Source organism: Uranotaenia lowii, chromosome 3 (genome assembly GCF_029784155.1).
Source record: "Uranotaenia lowii strain MFRU-FL chromosome 3, ASM2978415v1, whole genome shotgun sequence".
Classification (NCBI taxonomy): domain Eukaryota; kingdom Metazoa; phylum Arthropoda; class Insecta; order Diptera; family Culicidae; genus Uranotaenia; species Uranotaenia lowii.
In genome coordinates, this window is record NC_073693.1 from 174,170,360 (window position 1) to 174,188,027 (window position 17,668).

At 35.0% G+C, this 17,668-nt stretch overlaps 1 protein-coding gene across 5 annotated transcripts in view; it reads right to left on the reverse strand.

Moving 5' to 3' along the window:
* Window positions 1-4,569: 4,569 nt before the first annotated feature.
* The window catches only part of LOC129758711 (SCY1-like protein 2), a 248,924-nt gene continuing 235,825 nt past the window's right edge, over window positions 4,570-17,668 (reverse strand). For all 5 annotated transcript variants that reach the window (XM_055756307.1, XM_055756305.1, XM_055756306.1 and 2 more), the window contains one exon: window positions 4,570-5,450. The gene's annotated coding sequence lies outside the window, so the exon portion shown is untranslated. The remainder of the gene's footprint in view (window positions 5,451-17,668) is intronic.

Sequence of the window (17,668 nt, forward strand, 5' to 3'; positions counted from 1 at the left end):
ACCAAATCCGTGATATTTCATATATGGGACTGTTATTCAGGTATATTTTATATAGGACAGCCACGAATTGATTTTTTTTTTCGAAATTTCTAGAACAAAACCTCTTTTTTTAGTCTTTTATGTTGAAGCCTTATGTTGACCTAACATGACGAAAATTCATATGGGACTGTTATGCGAGTAGGAGCAGTCTGAAAAGGACGAAAAATAGTGTTTTTTACCAGCTTTGATAAGTTCTTTTGTTTCCATGTTGTTAGAAGTGCTTGCTATCTCCATATGTGAGTGCAGTTGTTCGACCATTGTTTGTTTTCGATGCAAAAAAAGAGATTTATTGTCATTATTTCTTTCATAACTCTTCAAGGTGTTAATGGCCCACTTTGGTGTCTTCAGATGAAAGTTGCATCATGAATCGAGCTATACAATGGTATTTTTTGCAAAATATTCGGTGATGCAGACGGTACTTTTAGACGCCATTTAAAGTTTATTTACAACTTTTCATGCTGAAGGTCATTTTTTAGTTTTTTTCAACTATTCTATTTGGAAAGCTGATAAAATTTCAATGCATTTTGATGTGCTATTTTATAATTTCCGTTGAGAAACAACAGAGTTATGTAGCTTGGAAAAATGGTTATTTTTTATTTACAAAAAAATCTAACCGAAGCTAACTCAAAAAATAAAAATGTTAGAAATCTGAAAAAATACATGTGTTTTTAAGTCGCAAAAATGAACCCAATATTCAATTTTGGGGAAAATCTGAAGACCCCCGGCGCAAACCCGTCAGATAATAAAAAAAAACTCCCATATGTCATGAATGGAATTATAAGGAAAAATTAATAATAATTGAATTTCTTCTTGCAAAATCATTGTATTTTTTACTAAATAATTGGCTTATATTTATAAAACTGGGCCGATAAATTATTTAATTTATCAAAACATAAAAACCAATGGAAAAAGACTAAATTTTTTTGGTGATATTTATATCACATCAGAACCGCAATAAACATACAACGAGAGATTCCAGAAATTCGCTGAGCCGTATTTCAACAGAAAATGAATTAAATGTGCAGATATCAAATTCTGGAGTTAATTGAAGTGACTTATTTAATTTCTTATAATTTTTTAAAAATAAATTTCACATTTCAGAGGAGATATGCTCAGGGTAACAAAAAGGGTAAAATATAAGTCAGTATACCTCAGATTTGGTCCTCATTATGTTGAAATTTTATGGTTTAATGCTGGAATTGGTCATCCTATCAGTCTTTTCATTATTTATTCATCATTATCGATTGGAATTGAATGTAATTGAACAGAACGGCAATTTTTTCATTAAATTTCCTTGATCCTCATAAAAATATATAAAACTATGAACTTTTTAAATAACCAGCTGTGGTCTGCAAAACCAAGCACTTTGATTATTTCAATATGATCTTCTTATCAATGTGAATTCATATCAATCAAAAGTTTTTCAATACAACTTCGACAAAATTAGTTATCACCTTTTGCTTTAGGGTCGTTTTCTGAAGAGCATAAAAATAAAAACTCAAATTTTTAAGAAGCATCTGATAGCAGTTATTTGAGCAATTTTAAAATGGTATAGTTTATGTATATCAGTTCAGTTGTTTTGATTTTATAACCAAACTATTCAAAAATCTAAAAATGAGAAATTGTAGAGCTCCTTATTTTAGTAAAAGTCAAACAATTTCATGTATCTAGCTTTAACCGTTTCTGAGATATAGATTCGAGAATGTACAATTCGGATCATATAGACCCTAAGCGCAAAGGAAGGTTAAGAGAGTAATGAAACGAAAAAAAAATCTAGTAAATTCAATTGGGGTCCTAAAAGATTTTTTTATCTTGACGCGCCTGACAAAGGTTACCCGTTAAACTTCCAATAGTGTTATATAAACACTTAAGAGCTGAAGATCTATCAACTTAAACGCCCGGTTTGAAATCAAGACGACGAACTCCTTGAAAGTGTCCTGGGTTCTGAATTAAACTCCAAGGTGGGGCATTAGACCGCTACAAAAACGACTTTTTTCTCCCATATGCTTTTCGATGCCTTTTGGGTCACCAAGCATCAGTGTAAAATTTGAAATGATTTGGTTGATTCCTGAATTATTTTGCTTGGAGAATTGTATGGAAGTAGATATTTTAGCTTTAAGATGAAAAAGAAGTTTGTCTTTAGATATTGGTTTTGCTTATTCTTAAGCTTCAAGTTTTGCTTACATGAAAAGAAACTATGTTTTTCTTGAAAAAGGTGTAGCCTTTTCAAAATAAAAAATCTGAATCCATTGAAAAGTCGTTAAAAACGGCAGGCTTTGCTTGCTAAAGCTTACAATCATTTCATGAAATGTTTTTGCTATAGTTATATGAATTTACAAATTCATGGGCTATGCAAAGAATTTTTTTGTGATTTTTTTTCCTACGGTTTCAAATAGCATTCGAAAACGCAAAAAATGAAAAAAATAAATAATTATGAAAAAAATATCTTGTACAAAATTGAATATCTTTTCTAGGGTTAACAAAGCACAATTAGGGTTTGTGCTTTGTTTACATGAAATGTACTGCAACAATCAAGGAATATTTGCAATCCAAAATTATATTTTTTTGAACTTTCAGTACATCTCTGGTGAATTTTGAATGAAAAATTTTGTTTTCTCAAACAAATTTCCATACAAAATTAAAACTAGTTGCGCAAATTCAGAACTGAACGAATCGCTTCAAAAATTTTTTTTTGCTTTTTCAGGCAGTTAAACCAACCCAAAAAAGTTAGGGGAGGTGTAAAAATTTATAAACTTGAAATTTACATAAAAAGCTTGCAGCGGTCTAGTGGGGCATGTGTTCATGTAGTGTGTGTTTTTTTTTTAATTTTTACGGATTTGCGTCAGAGTCTGCAATCCTCTTTCCAAAATTTATCTGGTATGACTTAAACAATTTTGACCATTCATTGATTGAAAAGTACGGTTTTTACACTACTTTTTTACATTTTTTGTGATCATGCAAAATATATTCTTATGTAAAACTTACAGCTTTTAACTTCAGCTTTATTAAACACTAAATAAGGGATTTTTTTTAGCATTTCATAGCTGATCTACAGTCTTTTTTTTCGAAGCATGTTTTCCTGATTTTGTTTTTCTTAGACTTTAAATAGCGGAAAACTGAAGTGTTGTAGGTGAATAATGTCTGAAAAACATATATTACAAGTTACATTACAAGGTTTCCAAAACTTTATTTTTTTGTAAAAATCTGTTGAGAAACAAGAGAGATATATTGGTTTTAGTCAGGGATGTCAAATTGACACTCAACGTCTGGGTAGGGAGTTTTTTTCCTAGGCTTTCAGGGTGCGTCTATAAAAAGTAATGATGCAAAATTATAGATTTCAAGAATTGATTGAGGGTCCCGATGAAAATTGTTTTATTTGGATGCACTCGAACAAAATTTCAAGCCGCAAAACTTCCAACAGTGTCATTTTACCACTCAAGAGCGGATTAGGGTTCTGAAAAAGGATAAAATTTAAAAAATTTAATTAAGCGTTACATACTTCTGTAGATGATAATTAACAACTGTTATGTTTTGTGAAACTAAATGAAGAGTTTCCAAGAAGCGAAGGCAGGTATGAGTCAGTTTGTTTTTACGGATAGGCTCATAATGTTTGAGAAATTGGCTGAAAAATTGATTGTGTTGTGCATTCATTAAACTACAGTAAGTATAGAATGTGTTGTTGTGTTTGGTAGTTTTTTTTTGTTTTTTTCTGGGATTTTAACGTTGTGTTTGGTAGAAGAAGTGATAGTTGTATCAACGATCTAGTCCTAATCGAGTCGATGGTAGAACATCGAGGGATGTTCGGTTTCGGTGTTTGGGTTTTTGTTCTGATCCTTTCTTTCGCTTCATTTGCCGACGTTTTGAAAATATTCTTGATGCTTCCGTCCTTTAACGTTGGATAAGATGATGTTTTGCGTTATAAAACAACGTGCCCGATCCTTACATACGGTAGTGTTACGAGAGCTATTCTAAAATACAAATTCGGAATTACAAAAATCTCTATTAGCTAGTTCTTCATATTCTTTATCATCCATAATTTTTTTTTTCTCGGTTGGGTGACATTATTCGCTAAAGTTGGTTGACTTATTGTTTAGTTCAATGACCGTTACGTTAAAAAGATATGACGCTTCGAGTACGGTGGATTGTTATTTGCTTGCCGGGTTCAAATCCATTTTGGAGGAGATGATGCTGAATAATACTTCGTTCCTCGACTTTGAGCAATCGCTAAAACGTGTTGGTGATGCAAACTTGGTTTAAAAGTAAAGAAGTTTTCTTTGGTATCGTTTGAGTAAATTTCGTACGGTGCTTTCGAATGCCCAAAGTGGTGATTGTCCTTATCATGAGGTTGTGCTTAGTTTCGTGTCAAAGAAGTGTTGTGATATTTCGGACTTTTCTGGTTCTTGTTTTTTTTGGTTGTGGAGAACATTTTGGTCGATATTTGCTAAAAATAGACACTTTCCCTCCATCATCTTCCTCAGCACTCTTTTTTTTTGTTAGCTTAACTCCTGGCATTTCATATACTTATTAGAAAATTAGAATAAACTACGCTGTTTGGTTTGATTTCTTTGGTTTTTTTTCATTCAAGTCTATACCATAAATTATGTGCCGTGATCAATTTGTGACTTTTACGTAAACTTTAACTGATATGTACATTCATTCGCAACTTATCAACTAGGTATCGATTTCGAATCAATTTTCATTTCTAATTTATCGCTTGAGTAATTTCATTCCATTTCACAGCACCAATCACCACTCTGGGGGAAATGGGTTGCCAATGAGTGATTTTGTTATTTGTTGTATCTATAGTTGTTTTTATGTATCACTAGTTTTTCACATTTTTTGTTATTAATTTAGCTTGGTCCAATAGCCTCTGATCGTCGCCGGTGATGGTGGATGAGTGTTATTTACTTATTTTCAGTTTTGTTTTTAAGTTGTTACGTTAGCTTAACATCCATAGAATAATTCTCTTTGATGTGATTGATATGAAGACCGATAGAAGTGTGCAGTTCTGTTTGAGTTTTTTTACTAGGATACTTTCAGCTGAAACGCGTCAAGTGGTCGTGATTGTCGGAGTTGGTGTGATATCCGTTACATTTGTTTTTATCTTAAGAGAGTGCGCTTTGGAATATATGTACGTACTATACAATGCATCTGTTTTGATGATTTTTTTCATAGACTGAATTGACATTTGGTTGGGTTTGCAATTGTGCTCTCATTTTTGAGCACTTTTTTCTAAATCTAAATGCAGAAAATGAATTCCATCCCTAATTAAAAACAAAAAAAAACTAAAATTTGATTTCCAAATCAATTGTTTTACTTCGATTCCGAGTTTCATCTTGAACGTTCAAGTGTTGTTCCTGGTTTTCAGGATTAAAATTTGATTTTTTAACTAAACAGGAAGAAATTAAAAGCTGAAAAACAAAGAACAGTATTAAAATATGTCCATCAATTAGATATTTATTCATTTATTCATTCAAGAGAACTGTCCATAAATTCGTTCACCCAAATTCTCGCTCGATTCTTAACCGTTCATTTTATAGACATTTTGAACCGCTTACAAATACTCCAGCGAATCAACATTCATTTGGATTTTTTTTATTATCGCATTAATCCAGGGTTGCGATCCGTCTCGCAAAAGCTGGACATGTCCCGATTTTTTGTTTAATGTACCCCCGTCTTACTTTTTCCTAAAAATGTTCCGCTTTTCTTGGAAAACTGTGAAAAAAGTTCACTGACTTCCAAAATTAAACAGCTCCCTTAACCCCTCCCACATGGAGATTTCTTTCAAGTAAAATTTTTCACTGGAATTCAAATGACATTTAAAATTAGCGTTAACAAACATGCCAGGAAATTGGCTCGCCTTCGGCGGAATTAAGTCCTATATTAGGGGGAAAGTTCATATAAAGCCCCATGTGGCTAATACGCGCCCCTCGTGTTTTGAGGAATCTGTAACATTTTAAGCCTGCAAAATATTACCAATCTGTTTTTAATGCCGTGAATGGCCAAGGCAAGTATGAATTTTTCCCTTATAATTCCCCTGTTTTGTGAAAATTTCACAATTTAGGTTTTTCTTCATTTCGATCTAAATTTTAAAACACTTTCAATAAGGTGTCACCAAGCAGATAAAAACGAATAAGACAATATTTTCTGACACATTCTCTTTAGCTCAAAACGGAAAGTTTTTTTTCCCTAATCGAGAATTCACTTTCAAATAGTGGATGAATATTTTTCTAAATTCTAGATATTACATTACCGCGAAATTTTCTAATCAACCATTCAATTGAAAATGAAAAAAATGTAAATGAAGCTGAATATTTAACATAATTAATATTTTATATGATTAACAAATATTATCATTTTGATAAGCCATTTTCAATCATGGCTTATCTTTTTACTTAGAATTCGGATTTAATTTAATTTTCAATTTGATGTTTTAATTATACATATATTTCTGTGAACTGATTTTTTTGCCTGAAGCTTCAAATTCAGGTGTTATTCGGTGTTATTTATAGTTTTAAATTTTTACTACACCGCACAATGGGGAAAAAAAGTGTATGGACCGCGAAGAAATTCAATATCTTCCCTCCTACATGAACCAATTCTATGAAAAAAAAAAAAATACTTGCCTTTAGTGAAACCATGGAGCAACTGAACGACCTTGACCTGGCAGACGATATTGTTTTGCTCGCCCAAACACAACAAGACATGCAGAGCAAACTCGACGACCTCACCGAAAGCTCCAAGGCAGCAGGTCTCAAAATCAATGTCGGAAAGACCAAGTCGATGGAAATCAACACAGAAAATCGTTCCAATTTCGTGGTAGCTGGACAACAGGTTGAGACAGTGGAGTGCTTCCAGTATCTTGGTAGCCAGATTACGCCTGATGGTGGTACCAAGAAGGACATCGAAACCCGGATCAGAAAAGCCCGATTTGCGTTTGCGAGTCTCCGAAACATCTCTCTACGAACTAAGATCCGGATCTTCAACTCAAACGTCAAATCCGTATTGCTGTACGGGTGTGAAACTTGGTGCACATATGCGGTGACGACGCGAAAACTGCAAGTTTTGTGAATCGCTGCCTGCGGAACATCATCCGCGCTTGGTGGCCTGGCAACTGGATCTCAAACGTTGAACTTCATCGCCGGTGTCATCAAAACGCGCTAGAAATCGAGATTCGGGAACGTCAGTGGAGATGGATTGGGCACACGCTGCGAAGAGATGAAAACGAGATTTGCAGAGAGGCGCTTGACTGGAATCCAGATGGACATCGAAGAAGAGGCAGGCCCAAAAGCTAGTGGCGGCGAAGTCTAGCCGCTGAAATCCGCACAGTTGACGAGAACCTTGGCTGGCAGCAAGTGAAGACGCTGGCTCCGGATCGCCAGCAGTGGAGATCTTTTATCTCAGCCCTATGCGCCGGTCAATCGGCGCTGGACCCTTAAGTAGGTAGGTTTAGTGAAAATGTCCGGAAAATTAATTGGACATAGTTTCAGAAGCCGCAAGAGCTCACTAATGGAGATATAGTGCCTTTTAAACCCCCTACTTCCCAATATTTTGTAAAAAAACCGTGAATGCACTGATTTGGACTTGAATTTTTTTTTAACAAAAAATAGATCTATCTTGTGTGATTTTTTACGAGGAATCGATTGAAGGCTGTTTGAGTCACCTCACTTCAACAATAGGGTGTATCACATCAAATTGCATCACGGAAAAACGCTGTAGAAATTTTATTTTTAGAAATTCAGCTTACGCTTATAATCAGATAAGAGTGTATAGATCACGTGGGCCATGTTTCACTGTCAATTTTTCGTAAATTTGGAAAAATGTCGAACGAAAAAAAATGTCGTGAATTAATCCTGCGCACTCATTTCGAGAATCCGGAGTTGTCATATCGATACATCGATACATGCTGGGAATCGTCCAATCCACGGTCAGCATAGTACTACAACGATACTTCGAGAACCTAACCATTGACCGGAAGGTGGAGAACGGCAAAAATGGATGCTCCGTTAGTGAAAAAGATCACAAACGCATAGTTAAGCAGTTTAGACGTGATCCGAGAAGTTCGGTCCGGAATGTCGCCAAGAAGCTGAATTTGGCAAGTTCATTCGTCCAGCGGACCAAGCAGCGGGAGGGCCTGCATACATACAATGTTCAGAAGGCTTCTAACCGCGACGAAAGGCAAAACATGGTGGGGAAGACGCGAGCCTGGAAGCTGTACATCGGAATGGTGTCGAAGCCGCATTGCCTGGTAATGGACGACGAAACCTACGTCAAAGCGGACTTTCGTCAGCTGCCGGGCCTGTTGTTCTCCACCGCAGAGGAGAAACTCAGCGTTCCGGAGGATATTCGCAAGCAGAAACTATCCAAGTTTGCCAAAAAGTACATGGTGTGGCAAGCGATCTGCTCTTGCGGAAAGCAGAGCGCCCCCTTCGTGACGACCGGCACGGTTAACGGGCAGATTTACCTGAAGGAGTGCCTACAGAAGCGCTTCCTACCACTATTGAAGCAGCACGAGGGCTCGACCATCTTCTGGCCGGATCTCGCTTTGTGTCACTATTCAAAGAACGTGTTGGAGTGGTATGAAGCCAACGGGGTCACCTTCGTGCCAAAGGAAATGAACCCGCCCAACGCACCGGAGCTTCGACCCAATAGAGAAATGTTGGACGATTATGAAGCAGGCCGTCCGGAAGAACCCAAAAGTTGTCAAATCGGAGGCGGACTCCAAGAGAAAATGGATTTCTGTAAAAAAAAAAAAAAACTACAACCTGACGTTGTACAGAACCTTATGGATGGGGTAAAGAGGAAGGTGCGAGTATACGGGCTTGGGCTCGAAGTATGAATAAAAAGAAAATGTCAAAAGTTGTTTAAAAGTTTTTATTTTACTGTCTAAAATTTTCAAAAAGATCGGTCTACTGGGCGAATTTCTACAGCGTTTTTTTCCGTGATGCAATTTGATGTGACACACCCTTTAATAGATAATAAAGCATGTTTGGACTTGAAAATGTTAATCAAATGAGACCTATCTTGTGCGATTTCTTACGAGAAATGAAATGAAAGCTGTTTGCGCCACCACACGCATCGTAGAATGGAGTTATGGCCGTTTTACCCTCAATTTCTCAACATTTTTAATATAGTTTAGAAAAAGCATGCTCAAACTGGAAAATTTCGAACCAAGTATGACTCATCTTATGTGTTTTTTATTCCAAGGAATCAAAAGAAGGCTGTTTAAACTACCGCACGCATCGTAAAATGGTGTAATGCCTGCTTTTACCCTCAATTCCCCTACCCTTTTCAATTAACTGAAAAAAACACGTTCTGACTTGAAAATTTTGAATCAAATGGAACCTTTCTTGAGTGATATTTTTCCATGGAATCGAATGAAGGCTGTTTGAGCCACCGTACGCATCGGAAAATGGAGTTATGGCCGTTTTAGCCTAAATTTCCTAACACTTTAAAGCTTGTTCGGACTGGAAAATTTAGAAAAAAAAATGAGACCCAACTTGTGTGTGTTTTTGACGTGAAATCGAATGGAGGCTATTTGAGCCATCGCATGCATTAGAAATTGGAGTTATGGCTGGTTTTACACACTATTGCCCTACATTTGTATTTAATCAATACAGGAAAAAACAAGTTCTGACTTGAAAATTCTGAACCAAATGAGAATTATCTTGTGTGTATTTTTTTTTCGAGGAATCAAACGAAGGCTAATTGAGCCACCGCACGCATCGAAATCTGGAGTTATTGCTATTTTATTCTCGAAATCCCAATCTTCAACAAATAAATCAGAAAAAGCTTGTTCAGACTGGAAAATTTGGAAATTGTACTACCTGGTGTGTTTTTTTTGCCGAGAAATCGAATGAAGGCTATTTGAGCTACCGCACGCATCGGAAAATGGAGTTATGGCTTAAATATTTGAAAAAATGAAGGGGAATTTCGGTTAAAATTCCATTTTTCGATGCTTGCGGTGGCTTGAATAGCCTTCATTCGATTCTTTGGCAAAAAATACACAGAATAAGTCTCATTTGGTTGAAAGTTTTCAAGTCAGAACGTGCTTTTTCTAAGTTTTTTCAAAAATTGTAGGGGTTAATAGTAGTAATAATAAAGTTTAAAACAGCCATAACTCCATTTTCTTATGCATGCGATGGCTCAAATAGCCTTCATTCGATTTCTCTCAAAAACATACAAGAAGGGTCTCAGGAAATTGAGAGTAAAACGGCCATAATAGCCTTCATTCGATTCCTTGAAAAAAATCACTCAAGATAGATCTCATTTGATTCAAAAGTTTCAAGTCAGAACATGCTTTTTGCAGTTAATTGAAAATTGTTGGGAAATTGAGGGTAAAACTGCCATTACTCCATTCTACGATGCGTGCGGTAGCTTAAACAGCCTTCATTTGATTCCTTGGAATAAAAAACACATAAGATGAGTCTTATTTGGTTCAACATGTTTAAGTTCGAGCATGCTTTTCTGAACAATATTAAAAATGTTGAGAAATTGCGGGTAAAACGGCCATAACTCCCATTTACAATGGTGGCTCAAACAGCCTCCATTCGACTCCTCTGAAAAAATCACACAAGATGGGCCTCATTTGATTCAAAGTTTTCAAGTCCGAGCATGCTTTTTTCTTTATTAATTGAAAAATTGTAGGGGAATTGAGGATGAAACGGTCATAACTCCAAACAGCTTTCATTTGATTCCTCGTAAAAAATTACATAAGATAATTCTACTTTTGTTCAAAATTTTCAAGTCCAAATCACTTTTTTTTGGGTTATTTACAAAATATTATTATTATTATCATGTATGTTTTATTTAGCAACGTAAGATATTACATCTTTTTTAATGTTACATTATGTGCGTTGATAGAATTCAAGTGTTTTGATCTGATTTCAAACTATTAAATTATTTGTAAGAAAAAAAAAACTCTAACTTAAATTGTAAAGTGCTCAATTAATTTATTCTTAAAAACTGCAAAAGAATTTTCTAGCGTTAATGAATTTGGAAGTGTATTCCAATAGCTTACACCTCTTACAAAAAACGAATTACCATACAATTCTGATCTGTGACGAGGGATAACAAATTTTATTGCTCTGGAACTTCTTAGTTGAGATAATTTAGTAAAAAGGTAAGAAGGCTGCTTGCTGTGAATAAGGTTGTAGATAAAAAGACAACATCTGATTTTTGGGAAATTTTCAAAAGAAGATCCAATTAAACGGATTTGCAAATGCGAAACGTGGTCCATTCGGTTAAGGTTGAAAGCAAATCTGACGCAAGAATTAAGTGCAACTCGAAGTTTATTGAGAACTACTTGAGATGCCTGGAATAATAAAAAATCGCAGGCAATAAAATGTGGCAAAATCAAGGATTTGAAAAGTTTTATCTTTGTTCCTGTGTTCATAAAAATTTTGTGCTGTCGAAGAGTTCTCAAGGAATTATAAATTTTTCCGCACTGCTGAAGTATGTACGAATCCCATTTGAAATTACATTGAATTTTAAATCCCAAGCTTACTGCTTCAGAAACAATAGTCATCGGAGTGTTGTTAATTTTTGGAAATATTTGCATCGAATTCATTTTATTTAAAAGAAGTGCATGTGATTTATTTATATTTAATGATAAAGCGTTTCTAATTGACCAAGCATAAACACGTTGGAGATCATCGTTAATACGAATGTTGATACACTGTTCAGATAAGTCAGTACAGTCTAAATAGAGCTGCACATCATCTGCAAATATATGAATTTTAAAGAATTTCAGAATGTTTGGGAGATCATTAATATACATAGTAAAAAGTATGGGCCCTAGGATGGAACCTTGAGGAACTCCTGAAAGAATCGGTAGAAGCGATGAATATTGATCATTGTTGTAAACGGTTTGAAAACGATCTGTTAAGTACGATTTTATTAAAGAAATTGCTGAAACTCCAAATCCAAAATGTTCCGCCAGTTTTCGACAGAGGACAGCGTGATGAATCGTGTCGAATGCTTTTGAAAAATCAAGTAGAACCAAGACAACTGATTGAGACCTGTCAATGACTAGGCCAATATCATCTAACACTTTAATCATGGCAGTTTTAATACTGTGTTTTTGCCGATATCCTGACTGGTAGCTACTAATTAATTCGTTTTGTGTCAAATAGTCTGTGATTTGAGTTTTAAGAACTTTTTCAAAGACTTTCGATAACGCACAAAGGATACTTATGGGACGAAGATTTTCTATAGAGCTTGAGTTGTTTTTCTTTTTGATTGGGATTATTTTCGAGTGCTTCCAAATTTGAGGATACTTATTTGAACTTAAAATTTTATTAAAAATATATGTTATTGGTTTTAATATGTAAGGTAGAAGCCTTTTGACGAATCTCAATGAAATCTCATCTAATCCTATTGCATCAGATTGGATGTCGAAGATATAGTTTAATACTTCATATTCTTGAACTTCATGAAAACGAAACGAATTCCAATTTGACAAAAACACGTTGGGACTATTCGTATTACTACGAGTAAAAACATTTGAAAAAGCTTGGTTTATTTCCTCAGCGTGAAAATTATTTGAAAGTTGAGAGCTTGTTCTGGTAATTCCTGTATTTTTCAATCTTTTCCATAAAGTTTTAGATGGTAGATTAAGGTCCAAACAGTTGTTAAAGTAAGTTCTTTTAGCATTATAGATAAGAAGATTCACACGATTCCGAAGTTTTCTGTAAACAGCTAGATCATCTATTTCTCGAGTGATTTTCCATTGTTTATACGCCAAGTTTCTATCTACTATTGCTCGATCTATATTTGAGTTGAACCATGGGTTAACTTTGGGCCTAATTGTACCATGACACAGTGGAACGCATTTTTTAAAAATATCGCGAATATTTAAGTTGAAAAAATTTAATAACATATCAGGATCATCCATGCTATAAATTTGATTCCAATCAACCGCGTTGAATTCCTGGATCAATATGTCCTGATTTATTCTATTGTAGTTGCGAAAAGCGTATGTTTTAGTTGAACGAACAGTATTAAAATCGAAGGAAGCAAAAATTAAGTCATGATTTGAAAGCGCAGGAAACTCTATTTGATTAAATTTGAGCGTTTTAGTGAAATCGTTTGTCAAAATTAAATCAAGTTGTGACTGCCCAGAGCGATGGAAAAAAGTTGGCTCAGAACCGATGCAGTGAATACTATTTGTTGATATCATTGATAAAAAACGTTTGGTTTTGAAGGCATTAATATCCAGAAGGTTAGTGTTGAAATCACCAAGAAAATAAACGAAGCCATAACAAAGAGTGTAGTCGTGTAATAAACTATCCAAAGTATCGCAACAATCGTTATCAGGAGGGTTGTAGAATTCACCTATCAATATCTTAGTATCGTTAATCAAAATTTCCAGAAGAATAAACTCGGTGCGGCTATCATGATCAGATTTCAGCACCACCGAAGAAAAAATATTCCTTTTAATATAAATAGCCACACCTCCACCCACTCTTCCAACTCGATCGTTTCTAAATAATTTATATCCTTCAATTGCTAGTAGACTATCATTCACATTCTCCGTTAGCCAAGTTTCGCTAATGCAAAGCACATCCATTTTTGTGTAGTAAAGCAAATTTCTTATTTCATCTAATTTCACTAAGTTTCGAGCACATATACTTTGACTATTAACGCAGCATAGGGACAATTTACCTGTTTCAAGAGCAGAATTTATTACAATACCCGGAATGTTTAAATTTGCAGAGGTGTTTCTATTTGGCGTTTCAGCCATAGTCAAAAATCAAGTTTGCAGTTTCAAAGAAATCAATTAAGTTGAGCACATTTACCTTTCTGATATACAATTTCATATTAATCAACAAAAAAACTAATTGAACAACGCATTTGTAGCCAAAAATAATATCACTTAAACGAAAAATTTGATTCGGCATCAAGGCAACGGCAGCAGCAATATCCTGGACCCATCCAAGTTCGTCTTGGTACACCATTCTTTTCCAGTTGGGCAAGATGAATGAAATCAATTCATTCACCCTTGTTGATTGACTTTTAGGAGAGGAGTCATAAGGATAAAAAGGATGGATTGGAAGGAATAAGAAGAGCAAATTGAGGAAAGGGTTAAACTTTGTGTTGACTTTCAGGAGGGGAGTCAAAAGGAATACTAGGATAGGATTGGAAGGAAGAGAATAGCTAATAAGGAGAGGGTTTTGAGCTGTTTGAACTTTTAGGAGGGGAATCACGGGATGATAAGGAACGGATTGGAAGGAAACGAATTATTATTTAGGAAAGGGTTCGACGGAGATCACACGATCAAGGCAGCTAACGGTTGGTACGGCGACAGCCTTTTCTCTATCGTCATCAGCAGCTCGATATTTTACAACGATGACACCATCACGCGAGAAGACTCCAGTAAGCTTCCCTGTTTTTTTATACTGCAAAGCTTTGGACCGCACTGCTCTGGTTTCGGGAGCGAGGTTCTCGTTTACATAGATCCGTTTTTTGGCAGCAAATCCCAGATCACTCAGGGAGAGTGAGTGTGTTTTAAGCGAGCGAAGATACTTGGAGTAAAATTCGTTTCGTTGGATAGTGATTGCAAATTGGATGAGAATCAAGGGAGAAGCTCCACTCTCTATCTTCCCATTGAACAAGCGACGAATGTCAACAAGGGGGATCAAGTCGTCGATATACCCCAGATTTCGGCATATGATGTTGAAATGTGAACGAAGTACCTCTTCTTGTACATAAGGAACTCCGCTCAATATGAGATCGTTGCGACGTTCCACACGATTAATAGCCAGTACACTGTCCCTTTTGACCTCTTCTACTGATAGCGTTATTTTATTCATAAATACCTCATTCTCGCCTCGTATTTTCTGCAAATCGGCGGTGAGTTCCGTTCGAAGTCGATCCATTTGAGTAGTGAGCTTATCACCAAGCTTTTTTATTTCATCCCGGGTATTGCGTTGGAACATCTCCAACTGAGATTTCATTAGGTTCGCCAGCTCACCAACGCTCATCTCATTTTTTTGCCTTTTCGATGGATTGGTGGCTCTCAGTGAACGCAATGTTTCCTCATCACTCATGATGTCGATGTAAACAAACTCCGAAAACTCGAACAATAGACTTATCGTTTTAATTGGCCTCTACGCCGCCAAAAAATAGGTTTTCGAAAAATTGATTTTTCTGATTAACGCGCTGTGCTTGTTAAAAACTTTCACTTTCACGTTGGAGAACAACCGTTTACCTCAACATAGATACACTATAAAGTGGATAATTAAGTATTTTTCACAGGAATTAAGATGCGTTTAACTTGTGTACTAATAACACATGACTCTACCAATGTAGGGTTAACTTAATTTGGGGAATATAAATTTGGGGAACTTAATTTGGGGAACTTAAATATAGGGAAGTTAGGGGTTAAAACGCACTATATCTTCATTCGTAAGCTCGTGCGGTGTCCGAAACTATGTCCAATCAATTTTCTGGGCTTGTTCACTAAAGCAGTATATTTTCATGAATTTGGTTCTAGTCGGAGGGAAGATATTGATATTTTCCCCATTGTGAACCGCTTCAAATTTCTAATTCAGAATTAAGAACATCATTTGATATTCTTTTTTGTTTGTGTGATGATCATAAGTAGAAAATGGTTTTATAAGTTTTTTTTCCTCATTTATTGTGCATTTTTGGTTTTGTTATTATTTCTAGCTTAAATTTGAATTTCCAAATCTCCCAGAATAAGGCCCAGTGTGATTTTATGTGATGTTGTTAACAGTGCACAGTGGTCCAGAACAAACATTTATCGTGACAAAATTAATTACGCAAAATATGTACCTTTTAGACTTATGATGTCTTCTGCAAAGTTGTTTATAATTATAAGGGCCGTATTTTGAAAGAATATTTTATTAGGGCGTGTCATCCTCCTGGGAATTCGTAATGCTAACTTCTTTCAAAAGCTAGATAGTGCAAAAATATGTTCTACAATGTTGTAGATTTTAACTTTTCAACTAACTTTGCTGAACACATGAAAGTCGTACGATGAAACGTTTTCGTTTTATAATTTTTTTAAGATTTACATATTAGAGCGTGTCGAAAAAAACAGTTTTTTGACCATAACTTTTTCTAGTAAAGTTGTACAGTGTTGACATATTCTAAACAATTGTTCAACTTAATAATGCGCACGTTTTTCTCTAAGATTATAGTAAGCTATTGTTTCATCTGCAAAAGTTAGGAGCACAAATGTGTTCAAATTTGACAATTTTTGAGCTGCGATATCTCCGATTTGTGCAATCCATAAAATCTGAAATCTATTGCAAAACGTAGCTTGAAACATGAATATTAAATGCTGAAAAAATTGGAGATAGGTTTTTAATTTGAGAATTTAAATTTTGAAAATCGTAATTTTGCATGATTTTTTTCATAGAATTTTATTTAATTTTAATCCTTTTTTATCAGAAACACAACCAATACCAATACCAATACACAAGCCACCCATTACTCGTGATATTATTTTGAATTCTTCAGCTTCTTATTTAATAATGATCTTAAACATTTTATTGTTTCAATAAATATTTTTTAAAAATTAACAAAGTTTAATTGTTCTAAGAAAATTCAACTTTCTTCAAAAAATTTTCCGCAGCTTCGGGAATTGGCGGAATTTCTTTGACTCTCGGGACGTGATTGGTTAATAAAATGGGCGGATCAGAAGTAATCTTGAATATCCTTCAGATTAGGATTGGATAATCCTTCTTGGCGTGTTGGTATGATAAAAGTAACAAAAAATTATGACTGTTTTAATAATGATCTTTTTTGCAGTAAGGCATGGCCGAGATTCAAAAGAAAGAGAATCTATTATCAAAACAAATCTTCGGAATGAATTGGGCCTAAGAATTAGTGAGCCGCGTCCGGAAGAAGGAAATAGTAACGACGGGAACACGGCTCGTAAATTTTTCGAAAATTTCGAAATAATTTCCCGGATAACTGGAATCAACCAAAATCTGTTATAAAGAATTCGCACTCTTTTATTATTTTTGAACAGTAAGGCTGAAATCGATTTTGAAGCGTATCAAGCAAACGCCGAAGAAACGTGGAAGCAATACGTTGAGCTGTATGGTTGGTATCCTCTATCGCCTACAGTTCACAAGCTTTTGACTCATAGAGCAGCAATGATAAAATATGCTATACTGCCCATAGGAATGTGTAGTGAGGAAGCTCAGGAAACAAGGAACAAATCGATAAGACGTTTCAGAGAACATCATGCACGCAAATTCAGTAGGGTTGCAAACATCGAAGATGTATTCAAAAGGCTGCTGATTACTTCTGATCCGCTCATTTCATTGACCAATCGCGTCCCGAGAGTCAAAGAAATTCCGCCAATTCCCGAAGCTGCGGAAAATTTTTTGAAGAAAGTTGAATTTTCTTAGAACAATTAAACTTTGTTAATTTTTTTAAAAATATTTATTGAAACAATAAAATGTTTAAGATCATTATTAAATAAGACGCTGAAGAATTCAAAATAATATCACGAGTAATGGGTGGCTTGTGTATTGGTATTGGTTGTGTTTCTGATAAAAAAGGATTAAAATTAAATAAAATTCTATGAAAAAATCATGCAAAATTACGATTTTCAAAATTTAAATTCTCGAATTAAAAGAAAAACCTATCT